This window comes from Nasonia vitripennis, chromosome 2, assembly GCF_009193385.2.
Source record: "Nasonia vitripennis strain AsymCx chromosome 2, Nvit_psr_1.1, whole genome shotgun sequence".
In the NCBI taxonomy this organism is placed as follows: Eukaryota; Metazoa; Arthropoda; class Insecta; order Hymenoptera; family Pteromalidae; genus Nasonia; species Nasonia vitripennis.
In genome coordinates, this window is record NC_045758.1 from 28,691,804 (window position 1) to 28,713,455 (window position 21,652).

General features: G+C 43.5%; 1 protein-coding gene and 1 long non-coding RNA gene across 7 annotated transcripts in view; one reads left to right on the top strand and one right to left on the bottom strand.

Annotated features, from left to right (window-relative positions):
- Positions 1-13,048: 13,048 nt before the first annotated feature.
- On the bottom strand, positions 13,049-14,963 carry LOC103315723. Of its 4 annotated transcripts, XR_512040.4 has the most exons (4): positions 14,603-14,963; positions 13,731-14,517; positions 13,431-13,658; positions 13,049-13,332 (listed from the first exon to the last, which is right to left on the bottom strand). It is a non-coding gene; the product is annotated as an uncharacterized LOC103315723 (long non-coding RNA). The 4 variants fall into 4 exon arrangements; XR_512041.4 differs by having other exon boundaries at positions 13,049-13,653; XR_001728865.3 differs by having other exon boundaries at positions 13,049-13,658.
- Positions 14,964-18,228: 3,265 nt separating this feature from the next.
- LOC100119816 (probable Ras GTPase-activating protein) overlaps positions 18,229-21,652 on the top strand; it is a 191,725-nt gene continuing 188,301 nt past the window's right edge. For all 3 annotated transcript variants that reach the window (XM_032597097.1, XM_032597098.1, XM_032597099.1), the window contains exon 1: positions 18,229-18,454. The gene's annotated coding sequence lies outside the window, so the exon portion shown is untranslated. The remainder of the gene's footprint in view (positions 18,455-21,652) is intronic.

The following is a 21,652-nucleotide window of genomic DNA, read 5'->3' on the forward strand; positions in this document are numbered from 1 at the left end:
ATTGAGATTAAAAAAAAAGTTAGAACCTTACCAGAAACTGTGTTAAGTCCACCAAGATATCATTTCTTATTCAAATTTCCACTTGCGCGTGTATACTCAGGAAAATAATTGAGACGCCAGGAATCTTGAGAACTGCGTTGCCTCCACTCGTGCTCCGCATTAAACTCGAAGCATAGTCGCACACGCGCGCCGCTGACTCGTTCACACAAGGAATCTTGTTGAAAATTTCACATGTATAGTGTACCGTATCGCCGGCGAGCATAAAAGCTGCCCCTTTATTCGGATACACCGTATACGTAAGCGCGTTTCTCGAGCGCCTTCGCAGGCGTTGTCTCATCGTCGACGTATGCCTCGCTGGTGCTCTTTTTTCACGATACGATCGTGCGGTTTTTATGGCGGCTCTGATGACTTCATTAAATTTACGAGAGCGCGATTTACTGCGGGCTTTTCGTCGTGCTTTGCGAATGTTTACGACAAAAATTAATCTCACGTGTTAATTTTAGCTTTTATCGTCCCACTGTGCGTGCTAACGTAAAATTGTTGCTAAATTATTGTTAAAATAAAATTGTCCGAGGATCTTTTTTTTTACCGAGCAAATGTGTTTATAAATCAATAACTTCTTCGAGCGGATCGCGCGGAGATTGTTCCGAGGAAGAGCTTTGAAATTTTCGGTCGTTTCCTCGTGGCACAAGCTCATCAAAAGTTACTTCATAAATTTCGAGCGCTCTGACCTATACTCGGCCATAAAGTCGACGTGGTGTAACGCCTCTACGTTCTCCCGCTTGACACCGAATAGTCGACCTTATCCTCCTCCGTATGTCCGTAAAGCTGACGTATAGGCACCTACGTTACACCCCAAGCTCTAGTCGGACGCAAAAAAACATTTCGCTCTCAATGTTTACACATTGACAGATTAATCATCGCCTCTATTTCCTCCTGTACTTCCGACTCACAGCTCGATTTTTCGAAAAACCGCGTAAGCTCCAATCCTAATCAATGATCCGCAAACGCAGGAATAAATAACCGTCATAATACACGCGCGATATATCAAATCGCGCAGGTTTGCTATTCCGCGGCATAAAGCTGCACTTTCGCGTCCATTTGCGCCTCTCCGAATATCCGGACGCAAATATAGCCGGCCACGACACACCGCGGAAACAGATATAAATCTTGGCTTGCGCTCTCGCTCTATTTACATCTGCGGTGCGGCACTCTTGCGCCTACCTATTTACCGAATAACCGATGTGCGATGGAATCATCGTCTCCTCCCCTTTTCCCTCTCTCTCTCTCTCTCTCTCTCTCTCTCTCTCTCTCTCTCTCTCTCTCTCTCTCTCTCTCTCTCCTATTCCCGTTTGTGAGCCGCGATAAAGTCCACCCGAGACGACGATAAATTCTGACCCTTTTGCGCGCCACGTGTGCATGTGCTGTGTGGAGGTATACAGAGCGAGTCGATAAGGACTGGCTGCAATTTTCGGCTGTGGTGGTATATGGCGGCTCGAAAAACTTGCTGGTTTACGACTGGTGGAGAGAATTAGATTTGAATTTCGCGGGGTGATACATTTTGAAATTAGTGGGTGGTTGAGTATAGTTAAAGAAAAGAATGTCAGGTATTTTTGGTTGTTTTTTTAAGTTATTAAAAATTAGGTAATTCTGTAGGTTCAATTAATGTCGCTTTTATTAAAGCATGAGATTCGTTTCCTCGTCGTCAATAATTTAGCCCCTCGTCATTGTGCAATTACACGAGTTCTTGTTCCCTCTTGCGTAATTCGCCGACAACCCTGAAATCTCCTTATAATTTCTGCACCCTTCCTCGATCTCACGTTCGCTTCTACTTCCCTCCACAATTGTTTACCCCTTGTTCAGCGTCAACGACGTTATTATTCCCTAAACACTCATCGTTCCGAGTTTCTTAAATTGCCAAGTGATAAATCGCACACATATTCGATGCTCATTCAACGCAGTAAAAGTTTCCTCTGTTCCAAATATCAACGTATCAACGCTATCCATTACCCTGGAATTCAAGCATCCAACGGGACTCAAAACAACGTAGCATCTTTATCCCATCATTCGAAATACCACGTCGCTTCCGAGGATCGCAGTAGTTCTTGTTGCGCGGCTCGTTAGGCCGCCGCATCGTCCGGCCATTTGCAAGCGCGAAGCGTTTGTCGCCAAATTTACAACTGGACCGCGTCCGGTTATCCGCGCAACACGCTAACGCGCTCCTAACGACCTTATCATTATTATTCCCTTCCACTGGCGCTTATCGCGCAGCTAACGGATATGCGCGCAGGTGGTTTCAAGGTCTAGGTCCAGCGATAAGATAAAGCTGCGAATCCATTCAATATATTTAAATATTTTCTCGAAACTGTGGAAAGCTTTGCAAAGCCGCAGGTCATTATACTACCGCGCATACGTAAAAATCATCGCTGAAAGGGAAGGAAAAGAAATCTTTTTCTCTGTCTCGTTCCGCGGGTTAAACGTGTACCTTATACCCGCAGCACCGGTACAGCTGACAGCTTGAAAGGTATGTGTAGTCTGCGCCAACGTCGCCGAGCGACTTTATCAGCAGCACTGAAAGGGAAGAAGAGAGAGAGAGAGAGAGAGAGAGAGAGAGAGAGAGAGAGAGAGAGAGAGAGAGAGAGAGAGAGAGAGAGAGAGAGAGAGAGAGAGAGAGAGAGAGAGAGAGAGAGAGAGAGAGAGAGAGAGAGAGACGACGACGACGACGACGACGGGGACAGTACACGCTGCAGACCGAAGGGATGAGAAATTTTCATGCCCGGTCGACCGAGTTCTCTCTCTTTCGCTTCCTTTCTATATTACCGGCTTAACGGACTATCTATAGTCGAGGCTGCGGGGACTGCCAGGTCGGGAGAGTAGTATAAGCCGCGGAGACAGTGTGCGGGTCGGCTCGCTGCTTTTAATCGTGGAGATTCGCTCGGTTCTTGCGCTCTCGCTTTTGGGTTGGCTGCGTTTGCTGCGAACGGATTGTTCTTGTTGGATTTTCGTATTTCGGCCTGGTGTAGTGCATGGCTTCGGAAGATTTGGAAATTAGAGATGTCGGAGGAGCTTTTTTCGCGTAGTAATTGGAAAAGAAATGTATATGATTATATTGATGCTATAATAATTGTTGAGCAATGACTATTGATGCGAAAGAGAACATTTGTCCAATTAAATTTGAAGCCAATATTTTGAATTAATTTGGGATAGTCGTCAATCAATTGAAATGCAATGCGAAATTCGATGTGTCAAAATCATACAAGCGATACGTCGGTGTATACGTTATTATATGTACATTATTTACTTCTTTATTAATTGTGAAAGCGTTCATTGCTGCATATTTAAAAAAATAACAGAATCCACTAGGGTTTAACAATGCTCGCAATCAAAACAATTCAAAACACCATCATTACAAAAAAATCTTCCATAGCTCTCACAGAGAGAAACGAGGCAGTTTCGCGGCGCGCCCAATTATTATGGAAATCACGTTAGGCTTCTGACGGAAGGGGGAGTTGCCGCCACCGCGAGCAATAACGCATAAAATAACAATGAAACGAGTCAGCGATAAATAACAGTTGCATCGAGGCGCCAATTAATCAATCGGTAAAAACGTCACTGCATGCGACGCCGGAAGGGACTCGACGTCGATCCTTCGCTCGAGCTATTCCAGAGAGGCTGGAGGTATACGTTACAACATACCGGACGACGGAGGAAAAAATAGAAGGGCTGAGGGGATAAATGTTCATGGTGACTGCTTTTGCGTGCGAATGATGGCGGGGTGATATTGAAAATATTTGATTAATTTTTTACGCAATCGCTGCATGTGTGATTTTAATTTTTGATATGGAGATTTTGAGTTATCACGCAGATTTATTAATGAATAAAGTGAGTAGAGTCTCGTGAGAAAAACGATCATAATTTGATAGGATAAGTAATTTTAGCGGCAAAGGATGGCAAGTGACAGCGATAAAAGCCAAGTTTACGACTCAATTTTTATACCAATCTAATAATTTTATCTGGATGATGACGAAATCACCTATAATCGCGTCTTCTTCGCATACAATTGCATCATAGACAGTCGTAAAAAGCAAAGGCTCATCGTTACAAAACACTGAACAAACTCTGCGCAATCGTTTATAAGCTCGTAAAATCATTCCAACTTTAGCCCGGACGAAGAAGATCGTTATCCAATTTGTAATCTCCTTTTCCCTTTTCTACCATCAGTTTCCTTCGTCTGCTTCTGCTTCTTCTTCTTCTTTCTCGCCCCTAAGCAAATCCATTAAATTTTACAGTACTTACTCGCGCGTGGAAAAACTTTTCTCTACGACTCTCTCGATTTACGATTTATACATGCCGTAGAAACGCGCCTACGGGAACAGGCGTTCATTTTTTCGGGCTCGATTTTCGCACGCTTGCATTAACGATCCTGGGAGAGACAGAGTTGGATACTTTGGTACCAGTATTATTAATAGACGTTTTGTGAGAAGTAACTTCGAAGGGGAATTTGTGAGCTACCATTGGGGCATATTTAAAAAATATATAGTTACTTTGTGATAAGGCTTTGGATATTTTTTTTCTTAAAAAACCAGTAGAGAACACTTAAGCTCAAGAATGCCCGAAAATAAATTCTAAAAGCAAAAATATCCTCTCGAAAATCCTGCCAAAAGCATCTGTAAGCGTCTCTCGAAAATCCGCCTAGGGCAAATGCGCTTATGAACGCCTGCGGCACTCTCCTCTCTCGCGAATAAGCGTCGCGTCAATATTGCTGTGCAGCGAGAAAGATCGACTTCGCGAATCTTAAGGGTAGGGAAAAAGCAACTTAAACGTCGAGAGAGCGACGAAGATGGAAATTCGCGATCCCTTTGCGAGGCAAAAAATAGGCGCAGACGATTTTTTGACGGAAGCCTGGCTGATGCTGGAAAATTACGATTATTTACTTTGATAGATAAGTTGTTTGCGCGGCTCTGGGCTAGTATATGTATATATCTGGGTGTGTGTTTGAAGGGAGACGAGCTGGAAGGCTTTTTCGCGGGATGCTTGAAAGTTGGGAATTTATGAATCGCGAGAGCAAGCGAAACGTCCTTAGATCTAAATGTCGTGTACACTTTGTTTGCATAAAAGTTTCGGGGGGTTGCGGGATATTGCTTCTCTCTGGGATACAAGTGAAATGTTTTTTGCTTTCATGTTTTATTCGAGAATTGTGTGTGTGTGTGTGTGTGTTATGCCTTTTAATTAAAATATTTATTCTCATTTTGCGTGCAGTTTTTCAATGAAAATTCCAAACATGATATTTCGTTTAATAAAGGAAATCCGCAGATTAAAGCGAAGTTGAATAAACGTATGCAAATGTAATATTAAACATCGCGCATAATTTAGAATCACCGGATTAATCCTCTTACGTACATACCGCGCAATAAAAATTCAATGAAAATACCCTCCGTATGCACAATTCGTTATATAACGCGTCCATAATTAAAATATTAAGCTTTTAACTCGAACTGCACACACGAATTCTCCAGCATGAACATAACGCGGCTTCATCGAGTCTCTACGCGCTTGTACGAAACGACTGGCAAACAATAGACTCAAATTCATCCGTAACAAAATTCCTCACGCGTGCGATGCACCCCGTACATTATACACACTCAGTTTTCCCCAATTTCCCTCTCGCTAATGTCGGCGTGATCACAATGGAAATGCCCCTTTTTAGTATATAGGGGAACATAATGAATCGAACCGCGATAAAAGGTGAGAAATAGTGCCAGAGAGATAAGTGACGAAGAAGATGTGGCGCGTGAGAGAGGGGAAGAAGGGATGTCATTAAAAGGTCGCCTTTCGACGTGTGCCAGACGTGAGGTTTTAATACCCCTGCGGCCAACGTGACGCACTCGAAAAGAGGGACTGGGCTAGAGGTTTTTCACACGCGACGCACGCGACGTACTGCTGTACACGTCGATTATTTAAATGAGATGTAGGATTTTTTCAAGTAAGTAAATACTTACATAAATACGAGTATAGATTCTTGGAAAAAGTGTACAGGTCGATGCTCTTACATAAATAAACACACGCGTAAAAAACCTTGACTTCATAGCCAATATTTAGCAGCAACTCCCTGGAAGAAAATTAACGAGTGAAAACCGTTAAAAAGTTAAACTTAGTTGACCATTATTATCAAATTTGAATTTAAAAAAATAAAGCAAAATGTTGCCAATATTTTAGTGATGCGTGCCTATTATACCAACACAGTATTATTTTTAAGTTAAAAATTGTTTTTTCCTTTTTTTCTTGCATTAAAACGTTTGCATGTTTTATTACAAATATTTGGATTTTTCACGATTGCAAGATATTTTTCTATAATTTCTGGATTGTAACAGTCATTTGACAAATTTCAAGCAAATGTTCTGTTTTATCTTGAGTTAATGTGTATATCTATGCATTTATAATGTTTAAACTCTTATTTATTGAAATTGTTCTACCAGGGCTGTGCAGCAGCTTGGTAAAAAGAAAAGTGCGATTCACATCGAAATCGATGCACCAACTGCAGTCATAAAAAAAGTAGGGAATATAGTCGCGCACAGCAGCCGAGCGAACAAAGGGTGTAAAAAAGGCGCTGCTGCTGCTGTCGCTGCTCCGATAATCTCAATGACCGTCGAAGCGTACGCTATCCCAGTCCAGACGATACGCGACGCGTCTCGTCGATGCATACTTACTTTTTTTGTGTTGTTACATTTTTTGTCGTCGCCGTGCTTCGAGTTTATACGAGACTTTTTCTGTATATGTAAAGCGTACTTTTTAGCTTGATCGTTGTCTCTTTGATATTATAACAGTAATTCACTTCGATAAAATCAGCAAATATTTAAATAAACAAAATCTCTTTCCCCTATAATCCCACACTCGCCATATGACACCTCGCACTTGTATACCCTATAAACCGAACCACACTGTACCGCTATAAGAAAAACGATCCCTCGCTGCAGCAGCAGCGCGACTGTTTGCTTGTCACTCACGTTGCCGGAGTTTGCGATCGTTCAATCTTACTTTCGGCCGGCGCCCCCGAGTGCGACAAAGCCCGTGGCTTTGTAGCCTGCATTGTTCCCGAGGCGTCCGTTTTATTTGCCTGCAAGCGACAAGTGACTCCTAAGTGGGGTACAACGAGAGAGCGAGCAAATCATTTACTGGCGTCATTAAGGCGACGTTATTTTTTTTTAGGTGGTCTTGGGAGAGGGATGAGTGCTGGTTGGTTGCGAAATTAGGAAGCCTCTCAGAGGAAGATTTAGCGGGTTGTCGGGACAGGGTTGCGTGTACACGAGCGTCGTGTCAAGTCGGTGTTTTATTGGGGTTGTTATTTCCGCAAAGAAATGAGTTGATAGTATTATTATTATCAAAATGTGAAAATGTTAAAAAAATAAGCTAATCGTCATAGTATATTTTGCAGGAATTATAACCTTTGAAATTACCGCATCGATATCCAGAACCAATCAAGTTTTACTTTCATCAAAGGCAGGTAGCTCTTGATTAAGGACAAGTTCTGAAATTTTGATGCATAAAAAATCAATTTGGCCAAGCACATATCTCATCGTACGTGATTCCCGACAATAAAGCAAATTGATTGCCTAAAAAAAAAAAATTATAACGCTCGAGCGATCCGATAAAATAATCCGCGCGGCATGAGGTCTATTTCGGTCCGAGGGGAATTGATGGAGCAAAAAAATTGCCAGTCTTTCCTTTCAACGCTAACACACAGAGTACCTGTTCTGTTATATATTGATGCACGATATTGTCTCTTTCATGCTGTTGTCGTTATTTTTCGTATGTTTGTATATTTTAAGGTCATTTTCCATTGGTAGAAAAGCGATAACGAGAAACGAATGACGACCATTTCGCAGTGAAATAGAGGCAACAGAATATTTTTTTATTTGCATCAAAGCTTTTTAATTTACAACATTGTATGACAAAATTGCAAAAAATATTTTTAATAAATCTAAAGTGGCCGAATGCGTTCATTTTTCATTTATTTTATTATGCATTCCGCTTACATGCGTGAACAGTTTTGATTAAAAGAAGGCTTTTACTGCTCAAAGAGCAGCTACGTATGTACAAAATTACACAATATCGGACACAGGCGCGGTTCGCAATTCATTTCGCAATTCCTTTATTTCCTTTGTACCCTGGAGCCGGATATTTCGTTGTCATGGAAGTTGGAAAATCGCTCCTTAACTTCTTACCAACTCATATTCGTTGTCTACGGCCATGAAAAAGAAAATGATTTGGCTTGACTTTCGGGCTACTGGTTTCTCGTATGATAGCTTTGAATTTCATCTCGAGAAGATTTATTTTAGATCCGGTACAACCATAAAAGCTTTTTTTTTAACTAGATTTCTCATAATTACACGTGATTTAAAACGATTTCGCAACTTGTAATTATGAAGTCTTGCGTCTAATTGAGAAACTCAGGAAGTAGAAATATAATTTTATTATTTAAAAATACACGCCGATCTTACATGTAAATTTTTCTGTCAATTACGTACGAACCAATGAATAAAAGTATGATTCATAAAATCAAACACGCGAAAATCCCCAATCTAAGCTAAACAGCGTAACAAGTGTCGCATAATTCGCATACCCCGTCGATCACCGTGACTATCACCGTCACATCTCCATAACACAACAAACAACACGAAGGCGCAAATTAAATTCGAGCTCTCGGCACTGGGTTACGTCGGGTCACGCCGGGACGTCAACGCTCTTATGTAGCGGCGCACATGCACGTATTATATTCATGACACCGCGCGGCAATGCACTCGCGTGCATTGCCATCTATAATACTTGCGCGCACGTGACTCCATGTCAGAGAGAGAGAGAGAGAGAGAGAGAGAGAGAGAGAGAGAGAGGGAGAGAGAAAACTGCCGCCGGCAGCTCCTGGCATCTGGTAGAAAACCAACGAATCTCCTTCTACGCCGCCACCTGCCGCTCGATAGACCGCGTCGATAAGGCAGGTCGCTTTATTCTTGGGTTGACGTAGAGAGCTTTTTTCGATTTTGGTGGATCCGACTGATGGTGGTTTTGGAGTATTTTGATCGACAACAATGTATGTTTTCTTTTTTAAATATGATCACTTTTTACAAAGGTATTTAAGGCAATTTTCTCTTGGCTTGGATACATGCAGTTGTTGGGAATGAAATTAGGCAGAAATCGTTTTTGCTGCGCTGCAATTAAAAACGAAACTCGAGCAATTACGCTCAATTACGCTATCGCAAACACTTGCTCGTTAAAGTGAATTTCAGAACGATTAAGCAGAAAAACTGAACGTAAATTTAACGCGCATTTAATCGATCCAATGTGCTCGCCTACGCAGTTTTCACCGAGGCCGATGCAGATGAAAACGCTGCAGCTTCAAACAGTAGAGAAAAAACATCCATGCAATCCACTTTTCATAATTGAACTTTCCACAATAAAAAGCACAAACACACGCACACATATAACATCTCTCTCTTTCGCTCGTAAAGATCGACGCGGACTGAAACCGTTTCAGTTCACTTAAAACATTCCTCGCGCAACAATCCTCTCAGAGCACCATCCGCTATATCTTCTCTCGCGCGACTTTCGCGGTATAATCGTAATCGCGCGCACACATCAAAATGCAAAGTACGAGCGGCTCGCGCTCGGAAAAACTGCTTTCGTTCGTCGGCGTAACTTTGCTTGAAAAAAAGAGACGACGTTTTCTCGCCGCTGGGCTTTTGAATACCGCGAAACTCGTCGCTCTCTCGCCGTCTTCTCTCTCTCTCTGTGGCAGTATAACTGTATCAGCGCTTAGCGCGTCTCGAGAGCTATCGCCAATTAAGAAGTTCGCTCTAGCTCGAGATTTTCCCGTTTCAACTCGCGCGGCGCTTCTCGTTTTACGCCTCCGTTCGATTCTTCTTGCTCGTTACTTCGGCAAAGCGGCTTTTATTGGATTATATCGCTTTTTATTACGACGCTGCGTGGACTTTGTAATGTTATTGGTCACAGGGATTTGTGTATACGAAGAGGCGGAGGTTACGTTCGATGAATTTTAAGGGCTGAAAGTGCAGTGGTTTTACGAGGGATTTGAGCTCGATGTTATGGATGGGTGGAGATATCTTTTAGTTTTCAAGTTTTTATAGGGTGAATCGCGAATGGGGTATTTTTATGTCTGATTGTTGGAGTTTCATACCGCATATACGCACAGTGCTATATCAGTTTCCTTTTCTTTATTTAGCGTCTTACCATGTCGGACATTTTCTACTTATACTCTGTACCGACTTGGTATTAAGTATGAAAAAGATATTATCTCAAAAAACACATTCATTCCTTAATTAATCCACTTATCCGTCTCGCCGAGTCTTAATAATTAATAGAGCACAAAAAGTCTCGCATTTATTCCCTCCTGCCATTTCCAACTTCCATCCCATATCGACCGACTTCTGCTCGCATATAAGTATAATATACAAATTTAACCGAGGAAAATTATCCAAGCTCCACTCGCGCACGCGAGTCTCGGGGAAAAAAGTTCTAGCCCGAAGTTCCGTCGGCATTATTTAACGGCGCGTTGAACTTTGCATTATTCGGTGCCTTTGGGCCAAAGAAATCTCGTTGCCGAGAGCGCACACGCCGACTCCGACAAATTACTTTGCGGTGAAATATCATTTCTTTTATCGCGACGCGCGGGTAAATAGAAAGTCGTTTTGCCGCTCGATCGTTGATTGCAAAATAAATTTTCTTTTCAAACTCGTTGCGTTAGATTTTACGAACGGTAATTTCACTGCGAGATACGAACTCGTGTCGTAAAGTTTTCATTTAATTTGTTATTTTGAGTTATTATGTATTATTCACTACAGCTTCAGCAATTAAAATCTAACGTATGCACATTTCAATTTCTGTTTCAGGTAAGTTTTGTCAACCTACATTTCGGGGGGGGGGGAGCAGACGCTGCAGCGCGAGAGGGTATCGCCGTCAATGCAATAAGGACTAATGCGAAGTGGATGCAATTTGGCGCAGCGCGCTGCAATTACGGCAATAATGTATTTATACAGAGTTTCGAATGGGTAAGCGAACTTTATTTCCGGGTACACGGCTGTCATCCTCCTAATCGTGTCAAGAGACTTTTCAACGCTGATGTACTTTCCGAAGTATAATTTTATTCCCAAAAAAGCGAACCCTACAATCTACACACCATCTCTCGCACACACTACTGCATTAAGATTATACTCCCAATCAATTACGGCCGAAGGTAAGGTAAGTCATTAAATCCCTCAATGAGAACTGTGTACCTATACAGCCCCCGAAAAACAAAACGTCCAGAACACCACGCCCAGGCCGAAAAATGAGCATCAGTATGCGTAATACTTATGCGTGCAGCAGCGTAAATCGTGTGCGCGCCCATTAACGGCTCTGCCATTAGCCGCGTTTACACGCGCGGCGAAGCGCGTCGTCGTCGTTGCTCTCTTTCGCTTTTGATTCACACTTTTCGCGACCTGACGATATATTTTATGCTTGACCTATATTTTTATTTAATCTTCGTTTCATTACGAGACTGCTGCTGATGATTTATGACTTTGTGGCTGGATGAGCCTTAGAGAGAGATCTGTTTGAATGATCAGAGTTGAATTGAAGATGCAAGTATTAGTCGAGGTGTAGAAAGTTGTGGTTTCTCAGGGTTTGATCGATTGATCTCTAACGATCGTTTGAGAAGCGGATATTGTTAAAAAGTATAATTTTATAAGTAGTGGAAGAGAAGCAGTAGAAAATTTAATTGAACTCGTCGCACAATCTCGAAGAAAATCCATCCCGATCAATATAGTGCACAATACACAATGCCTCTCTGCCTCTTTCTCTCTCATCAATAACCCACAGAGCCGACCTCGAAACCTTATAATCCCCACCGCGAAGGAGATCTCATTTCCCTCCTATACCTCTCTATACATCGCACACGGACACAATACACCAAAGAGAGACAAAACGCGAATTCGAAATAAAACCCGAGCGTATAGAGCTTATATGCTCCATTGAGCTTCAGCACAGCCTCGGCCCATTCTAGCTTCCTCCTTAACTCTCGCCGGCCGCATTATCCGCAGCCGTAGCCCACATGCTCGCATACATACATATGCAAACCAGCATCGGAGCCGCGCTCTCGCGCTAAATTCGCTTCGTAAGGAGGATGCGTCGGATTAGCCGCGCGGAATGCAGGAGACGCGCTGCATATCTCGCGATTGAAAAGACGGCGACGACGCTCCGTTATACCGACGAGAAAAGAGTGCCTGCTGTGGATATGGAGCTGTATACGTTATTGGGTTTATACGCGCGTATAAAGACGGAAGAGATAGGTTATGCGGAGGCATGCGCGGCTTTGAATGCGCTGACCGTGCGCGCGTTGGTTTTTCTGAAGTATTCTGAGAGTGTAGTGGGCGGAAGCGTGATGTTTGCTCGGAGCGACGCTGATTTGTTTGGAAAAGAGCGATTTTATTGTTTCTGATTGTGAATCGTCGATTTTTATGCAAATTCGTCACGACCCTCGCAAAGTGTATTTTTAGACTCGGAAATGCAAAAAGCTCTTGAACGGCGCTTTCAATTTATCCTTCAAAATGTATACATTCCCTCGCCGTCGCTGAAAAAAAGCCGACGAAAGAATCGCCGTCTCGTTATTACGCACTCGCGGAATTGGCGATTTTACGATCGACGACAGGCTCGTAAAGAAGCTGCGGCTTACGCCGCGGGGACGTAAGGAAAAAGTCAATTGCGCCGCCGCAACAATTTTGTTTCCCGCCGCCACACGGTTTTTTACAACTCGATCGATATTTTAGGGAAATTGCCACTTTCGTCTCTCTTCCCCCGACGTCAGGAGTTTACGTCGTGACGCTACGGGAAGATTGTACTGCGTTAACCCAGTTTTCAATTTTTTTCTCTTCGCTTCCGAGAGGATGACACGGGATTACGCGGCTGCGTCGACGCTTTCGACGGTGATTGACGTGTGCTTTGATGGTGGTGGGTTCGGCTGCTTTCCTTTTTTTTTAGGTGCGTCGCGCTTTTATCGATCTTTTTCATTGTTTTAGAAGGGCTTTTGGAAATCGGTGAGTGATAGGTATGTCGGGAATTTTCGGTTGGATTTCGCCCGAAAAGCCGTATACGAGAGAGTGAGAGATTGAACTTTGTGCCTGACTCTGCAGTTTTTATTCATATACGCGCGCGACTATACTATGTCGTCTTTATGGATAGCAGTTCGATTTTCGCCGATAAAAAAGTAATGAAAAAGATCGAGTTCCTTTATCACACGCATGCGGCAGTTTTACCGCTCGTCAGTAGGTATATCCAAACTTTGGTCTACGAAAAGATCAATAATCCTATTAATACGCCGAATTCTCACTTCAAACACCGAAAAAATAAATTGGAATTCAAACGTTTGCCCGGAAAAATTCTACCTCCGAAAAATCCACTCGTCTCCTCCGATAGAGAAGACCCTCGAATATATTTTCCGCGTTTGGGTAGAAGAACAACGCGTAAATTTCTCGGCAATATAGGAAGAATTCAAAGGCCAAATCTCCCTTGCGATTCAGAATGCCGCAGGAGCGCGCCCAATTGTCTGCCGCCCTTCAGCCGATTGATATACAGTTTCGTAGGCGTTAGAGCTCGTAAGAAAAAATTCTGCGCTGTAAAACGTTAGTTTTATTCTGAAAAATTGATAAAAAGAGTTCACAATCACTTAAAATGTCTCCACGCACCGAATTTCATCAGCAGCCTAATCCATAACAATGCATCACTCGAAACGTCGCTAGATTTCAGTAGCTGCGCGGCGCACGCATACATCATATCCATCCCACGTGCGGGTGCACATTACGCGCATCTACCTATATATACATCGTATAAAGGGGGTTCGAGGGCATACATAGCGGCGTCGGCCCTCTGTTCTTCCGGCCGCGTATATTTTTCCATTGGCATCCGGTCGCGCCGATGGGAAATTCAGATCCGCCGCTCGGGATTAAATCGTCGTCTAGTCGACGCGGCGAATAAGCTCCGTTCTCTCTCTCCCTGTCGCTATATGTATATGACGATCGATGCGCTTTCCTGCAGAGCTATTGGCGATTGATTTTTTCAGTTCGCTTTTTTTGGCAATGCGTCGCTCGAAATCGCTTTTGTCTACAGTCGCAGTATGGGAATTCGCATTCGACGTTGCTCGCGTGGGTGAAAATGACGATTAGGACGGTTGATGGCCGCGTTTTGCTACATCCTCTGAGACGAGACTATTCGGTTCATTGCCGTCGTCTGGCCATTTTTTTTTCTGCGCGGGTGCAGTCTGCGCTCTTCCAGGAGGAGAGGAATTTTTTCGGCTATTTTTGACTTCAAAGTCAACCCATCCATTCACTTTTCTTCGTCAGCACGTCGTGAGCTGCTCACTGCACACGTGTCTGACGCGAGGATATTGCTGTTGTGTACGGCTATAGCTTTATTTTTGCGCACAGCAGACGCTGACGTTGAATCAATCTTGATCCGTTAGCGGATTTTTTAATACTGAAATGTTTCACACTTTCTAATAATGTTCAAAAGTTAATCATTTGATGACGTACACATGTCTCTTAAAAACGGTTGCACTTACCTTCTGCCACATCCTCTAGAGCGAGCTTTAATTACATACACGGCGTTTCACTCGAAAAATACAAAGGGTTAGGTGTTCCGCGCAAGACACACTTCAGTGCAGTCTGGCTGCATATATGCACTAGACGTCACGCACATGTCGCGTGAGCGTTTGCCCAGCTGACTCGCGCGTCTCGCTTTCCTCTGGCACTTATCGGTCTACGCTCGAGAGTAAGTGTCAGCTTAAAGACGCTACTCTTTCATCGCTAATAGGATTCTCAAAGCGGATATCGTTATAACTGAATCGATAATTTCTAGCAGTTAGCACATTTTTAATATTTTAAAGCATCGGTATACGTTTTGATAACGGTCATTCGGTGTAAAATAAACAGAAGCTAGTAAGCGTCTATATAGATTTTCTATTATGCAGCTATTTTCATATCGACCAGACGATTGCATTAACCATCACGTCGAAACCACCGACATTACTCCAGCGAACGAGAAAAATCCCTCTCGAGGCAAGAATTATTAAACTGCAAGCCCGCAATGTGAAAAGCAGCAATTTGCACGTACTCACACGTGTTACTTTCCCATTTTTCTCCCTCGTGAGTTTTACAAACCGCTCGTGATTCATGCCCACCACCATCGCTAATAACTCGCACATCGATCGCAAAGCTCTCCCATCAGAGAGCAATCATCATCGCACCGGCTGCGCGAAACAAAAAAATCATCTAGGCAATAACGCACTCGACGCTCTGTATACTACACACACAAGGCATACATCACTCCTCGCGCAACCCACACGTGGTGTTTACTAGCGGCAAGTCTTCTCCTCTCGCGCTACTTCCTCCCTGTATAGTCGATATTTAAAATTAGCCCGCAATCATAATTCCCGAACCTCCGTTCTTTCGTTTCTTTGCCCCGTCTCGAGAGATGTAAATTACAGCTTACGGACGCACGGCTTCTTCCTAAAGCAGATATACCGACACACACACACACACACACACACACACACATACAGCGGTGATGCTGCTGCTTCGTCGACTTTCTTTTTTTTTTCTCGCGCGCGCGAGAACGCGGCTTAGAACCGTTACGCGGCTATAGCTTTTATTACTTATAAATAGCCCATGAATTTTCCTCGACTGTACGACGAATTTATCGCCAACAACAGTGTACGTGAGCAAAACTCGTTCTTGAGGCTGTTGCTTCTGTGGCTACCACTTCTCTGTTGTGGTCTGCGGAGGTGGCGCTGCTGCGACGGATTACACTTTTGGATGGGAATCGTTCCAACTAAAAGTTTTAATGAAGTAGTTTTCTATTAAAAGTGCCAACCGGTTTACTTCTGAAGTTATCCGTGCTAGAGCAGATTTAACACGCTTGACTATCTGATAAACCTCTTTCGTTTTGTCAAAAATCGAAGTTACATCAGTTAAGCTCGATCGCCAACGATTTCGATCGAAAATTGATAATCGCAACGTGTCTGTCACTTTCAATAATCTTCCGCGCCACTTATTCAGAACTTGAAGTACACGAGCTATATACTTCGAACTTCAATCGTCCGCGAAACTCTCGAGGCGTATTTAACTTTTGAGCCGGATTGTAGCGAGCGACAGCCACCTCCGGAGCCTCTTTGCAGTCATAAAAGAAAACGGCATCGTATATATACAGACTCGAGCAGAGCAGAAGCTTCCGTCGTCGTCGCCGCTGAGCGCCTGCCGCTATTTGTCATGCGGCAGCGGCATTCGCGCGATAAACCGATGATGGATCGCCCCAGCGATGATCTTGACGTTCTTCCTCGCGTCTCTCGCGGAGAAAATCGCGAGAAGAAGAGGATTGTGCTGCTGCTCTGGCTACCTGGTGTGGGAGTGGATATGGGCTTCTTTATCGAGGGATGTGAGGCGATGCTTAATGGGATGTTCCCTAGGACTTGATGGGACTGCGGTGTTGTGGGTTACACTTATACGAAGGAGGTGACGACGTGGGTAACGGATTTTAAGCGATTGTGGAGTACGTATCGAATTCAATTAATCCTGTGTCGATTTATGAAATTTCCACATGCCATTGCCCCCGAGTCAAACAAAGGAAAAAAAGAAAGGATCCAGATGAAGCAATGTCATTGAAGAAAATCCTTAGGCGGTGTGCCCTCTCCGCTTGTAACAGCGGAGATCGCGCGCGGGTGATTTAAAATCGACCGTAATCTCGGGTGAAATTACTCGTGAAATTTGATCAAGTGCCTACTGCATGCAATTTACAAGGCCGTAAGGCTCTCGCGCGCGTTCTGCGCTGCGCTGGCTACCTTTCTGCTTCACTGATACAAAAACAAGGAACGTGTTACAATTTTTCGTCTTCGATACCGATTCCGGTAACTCGCCACCTGACTCTGTATATACTGCATATAACGTATACACCAAGCCGCTCGATCTTTCATTCGGATTATTTTTGCTCGCGATACAGGTACACCGACACGATTCCTTCCCCCCCCCCCCCCCCGTGGATATTGAATTCTATCACGTTCTTACGCATAATGTTTCGCGGATCTGCTCTGAATAATAGAAGCCTACTCGTGTTTTTCTCCGAGTCGATCTGAATAACCCATTGTTTATTCCGCTTGGTTATCAAGTGCGCGTTGCCATTTTACGATTTAAATGCTCGACGATGTTGCCGTGGATATTCCACGTACAAATAGGATCCATCACCCGCACTGCGTATAGTCGAAAGTCGAAAGCCGCGAGCACCTAATAGACATTGTCTGTCAATTCCGCGCGCGCGGCCAACTGATCGAATTCGTCCGTTACAGTTTAAATTCACGCGTCGGTTGCGTATAATGAAACGATAAACCAGTTACCTGGTTTCGACAGATTTTCTTGTTTTCTCTCGCGTGTCGAGATTCGACGCTTCGCAGAAGCAAAAGCGCTGTTCGTACACGAAAGCTCAGAACATCGCGCAGTGTAACGAAAAGCAAACAGTGCCGGTAAACGTGAGAACATTAATTTCTTGCTATGTGGAGCACACCTTTTTGTTATTTTTAAAGCCGTTTTTATCGTCAGCGACTCGTCTATCCGATAAATCAGATGATATTCTAATGAATGCGATTTTTAATGAGAGCGATGTCGGCAAGTGTGCGTAAAAACGCCGCTCATACCAGAAATTTCTGCAAACCAGTTTGCTCCACTGCAAACACTGGGAGCTATTTCCTATAGGAAAAACCTACAGTGTAACTATTTATTAATTTTGAAGAATGTCGCAAGACTCTTGGCATTAAAAAGCCTTCGGTTACTCAATGCACCTCAATCCGCCAGTCTACAGCAACAAGTCCGGCTTTGATTCGATTTAATCGAGCTGTACCGCATAGTTTTCGGACTTTTCAAAATCACTCCTCCCAAAAAAACGTAATTGAAAATCAATATCCTCCAGAGCAGCACCGAAAATAAAAAAAAAACAAAGTCTAGCCGAAGGAACTCCAATAAGACGAAGAAGCCTGCACACCGGCTCCTCTTTAATGCAAGACCGGATTTTTCGGGTAGCGTGCGCCGTATGTACTACGGGTCTTCCACCTTGCGCGCGATCACTCGGCTAATTCCGGTGAGACTCGGCCGCGCCCGCGGCGTGCGCGCAGCAACGGAGAGAGATTGAAGCGGCTCGTTGGTTAGTACGCGACGGACCTCCACCCCGTGAGCTTCGTCGCGCGCACGAGGCTTATACCGTTCGATTGTACCTCTGTACGTGGTATTGTAACAACAGAGTCGGTACTTTTTCTCGCGAGTTTGTTTTGGATTGTGATTTGTGATTTTTTTTTATTTGGTGGGGATCGAAGATTGATGACACACAGTGAGGGGATTTTTTAGTGCTGAGTGTAGAGGAGATCGTTGAAAAGGTGAATTTTCAAATTTGATAAGTTTATTGTGTTTATTGCGGTACTCTATTGATCGAGTTATATCAAGGCTGTAATGTTGTTGTCAACTAGAGATTCAAGTTGAAGGAGGATTAGATCGAGTGTCTATGAGAATTGATCGAGGCGAGATAAAAAATTGAAGTGCTGGTATCCACGGTGATAATAATTGAACAGATGGCCTTGTGCGTTTATTGCAAAATTATGCGTTTGTCTCATAGCGCGCGTTCACGATCGAGTGAGATTCGTAAGATAATTTATTGTTCCTCTTTGTGCGATCGCAACTTTGAACGCAGGATAAATTTAAAAAATTGCAGAACGATTACAAAAAATCGAAAAATGCCTTCAATTAAGTAGCATTATCGAGAAATCGTTATATGTTTGGAAATGTTCCCGGTGCTAAAATAGCCGGCGGTCGATATGTGCGATATTATACAGTCGTACCAGCGCTCGCTTCCACGTACCAGAAATTCATTGAACTGCAGTCGATTAAAATTTACTATATCTTCAATTATCGATCTATCCGAACCGGCGAGAGAGGCCGTCGTGCTCCGACGAATTTTCACTTCAATATAGATGAGATCGATGTCCACGTCTAGCTTTCCGTGCAGTCGAAAGGAAATTAAATAGCAAGTATATAGGTAGGAAATACAATTTCACCGGAATCGTGATCTATTTTAATACCATCCGCGTCGCGTATGACGTTCGCCGTGTTCGTTCTCGTTCTTCGGAAATTACTTCCAAACTTGACGACATTCCAGGGTAGAGCGACGAGATGAAAAAGCGATCGTGCCAAAAGCTGAGAGTAAAAAAATAAAGAGTAAATCGTCGAGTACTTGAATGTGGGGGTCTGCTCGAATGATCCGGACTTTCACTTCAATTTATCAATCGCCGAAAGCGATGCCTTGTAAATTAAATTAAATGAAAGGTTGCGCGCCGGGCACTGTTTGAGAATGATGTAACGCACCTTGAATTGTGCGATTCTTTTTCTTCTCAATGGGGATCGTTTTGAGCAGCAGCGATCGACGCGTTTTTAAACTGCTTTAATTTAGCGTTGATATTACGCGGGGGAATTTAAAGAACGTAAAAAGTTTGATTTACAAACTGGTGTACAGCTCGTCGATGATTTATAAAAAGATAAAAAATTATTAACGCCGTAACGACGGTCATTAATCGGAATTAAGTAATTTCGAAAGTGCAGTTATCGGTCTTACCACACATGACTGGTTCCACTGCGTGTACACACACTGTTCTTTCAATTTGCAAGGATTACAACGCACACGTCGCAGCTGGTAATGTCACATCGATTATACCCTCTTCTTAATGTCAAAGGTCAAGCCTACATCCTCCTGCGCGCGAACTTTCAAATCCCCGCGATTTTCCTTCTCGCTGAATTTCGACAATGTCCAAGGTCACGAAAGTCAGAGATGAGTATATCCTTGCGAATCGAGCCTCCGATGTCGTGTAGATGTATATAAGTATAGCGTCTCACGCAATACGAGAGAAGAAGTTCGCCGACCGTAGAGATTTAGAGGTCGTTCGCGCCGACTCACCGGTTTGTTGTTTATACTGAAAACGAGCGGCTGTGAGGAAGAATGAAGAAGTGAGCCTGTATCGGTCAAGTCGTACTGATTTGTGGAGGCTTGGTGCCAATAAAAGTTATTAGCACAATTATTCAATAATAACCATAATTTTCGATTACATTAAAAACGGTACACCGATGACAGCGCGCCGAAATACAAATCATCCCTATAAACAACGATACAAAGCAAAACAAATACCGCAAAACTGGATTCCACTCTCAAATCTGGCGACGCTTCTTCGCTCGCTTCCCGCGAATACGTAATCGCAAAGTCGCGGTGGGGCGTACAACGGTCCACTGCTGCACCTTCGGCTTTTTTACGATACCTACAACCCGTTAAAGTATAGCGTTTCCCGAAGTAGCCTTTAAATATCGACTCGCGCGAGCCGTAAGCTCGGCTGACAAACAGAGCGAGACTGTAAAAATTTCGAAACTGCCTTCATTGCACGTCTTCTAGCGTATACACTCGTATAGCTTTTCCTTCGTTTTTTCCCTTCGACCCAAGTGCATGTGTACCTACGAAGAATCCGGCGCTGGAATAGTTACGCGGAGAGTCTAGTTTCGAGAGTGTAATGTTCGTTGGGTAATAATAACGCGCGACGAGTATAACAAGTGCGTCGTTTATTTCTCTTTCGCTTCACTCGTTGCGATTTGTTGTTGGGAAAGGTTATTGGCCAGTGCAGGCTTGGCTGACTTTAACTACGCGTTTATGGTTCCGGAATTAACGGTCGATAATTAGCGGGTAATAAATTCGGTAAAAATAACGTTTCGCTACAATAAACGTGATTAACGTTATCGAGCCGATTATTTATTCAGTAGTACGTGTACATACGCGGAGAAAAACGCTGCGTGCATGCGAAATCGTAAAATTGAACAGTTTTGGACTGGACTTTCGCTCACCGCTTGAACGTTCAACGTACTAGCTCTCTGTGATCTCTGGTTGGAAAGATAGGGGGCGCATAGACACTTTTCTGTTTTCCTCATCGCAATCTGTGACGTCGAGTCTACATATAGCTTTATGTCGCCTATGCCAAAACAGTCTTGTTAGACCTGCTGCTGCTAGAGCCACTTGAGTTATAACAAAAATCGGAATTTTTATTCATGATAATTGGATAGTAAGGTTGCATTATTCGAATATTAACCTTCGGAAAAACAGACAAGCATCGCGAGTAATTACACGCATACGACCATACAACCGCAGAAGATGAATTATCTATATATAAAAGCGCGCGGTCGCTACCGTTATGCGAGAGCTTCGATATAATTACCGCTATTTGTTTTCCCAAGCTACGGCTGTGTGTCCCGCAGAATTAAAAAATCCGGTGCAGCCGCACTCGCTCAAAATTTCCACTATAATACTCTTGCCACGTATTATTTTTGTATCCAATCGCAATTAGACGCTTTTAGCCACGACCGACGTACACACACACACACACACAAACGTTTCAGCCATCGAGCGCGCAAACAAAGAAAATCGATCGCGGAAATACCCCCGCGGATCTCGCATAATTAAACGCCGCGAATTTAACAAAACATCGCGTGCGCGTATTGTGCTACGGCACGAGAGAGAAGCCATATTCGTTTGTTTATATAATATACCG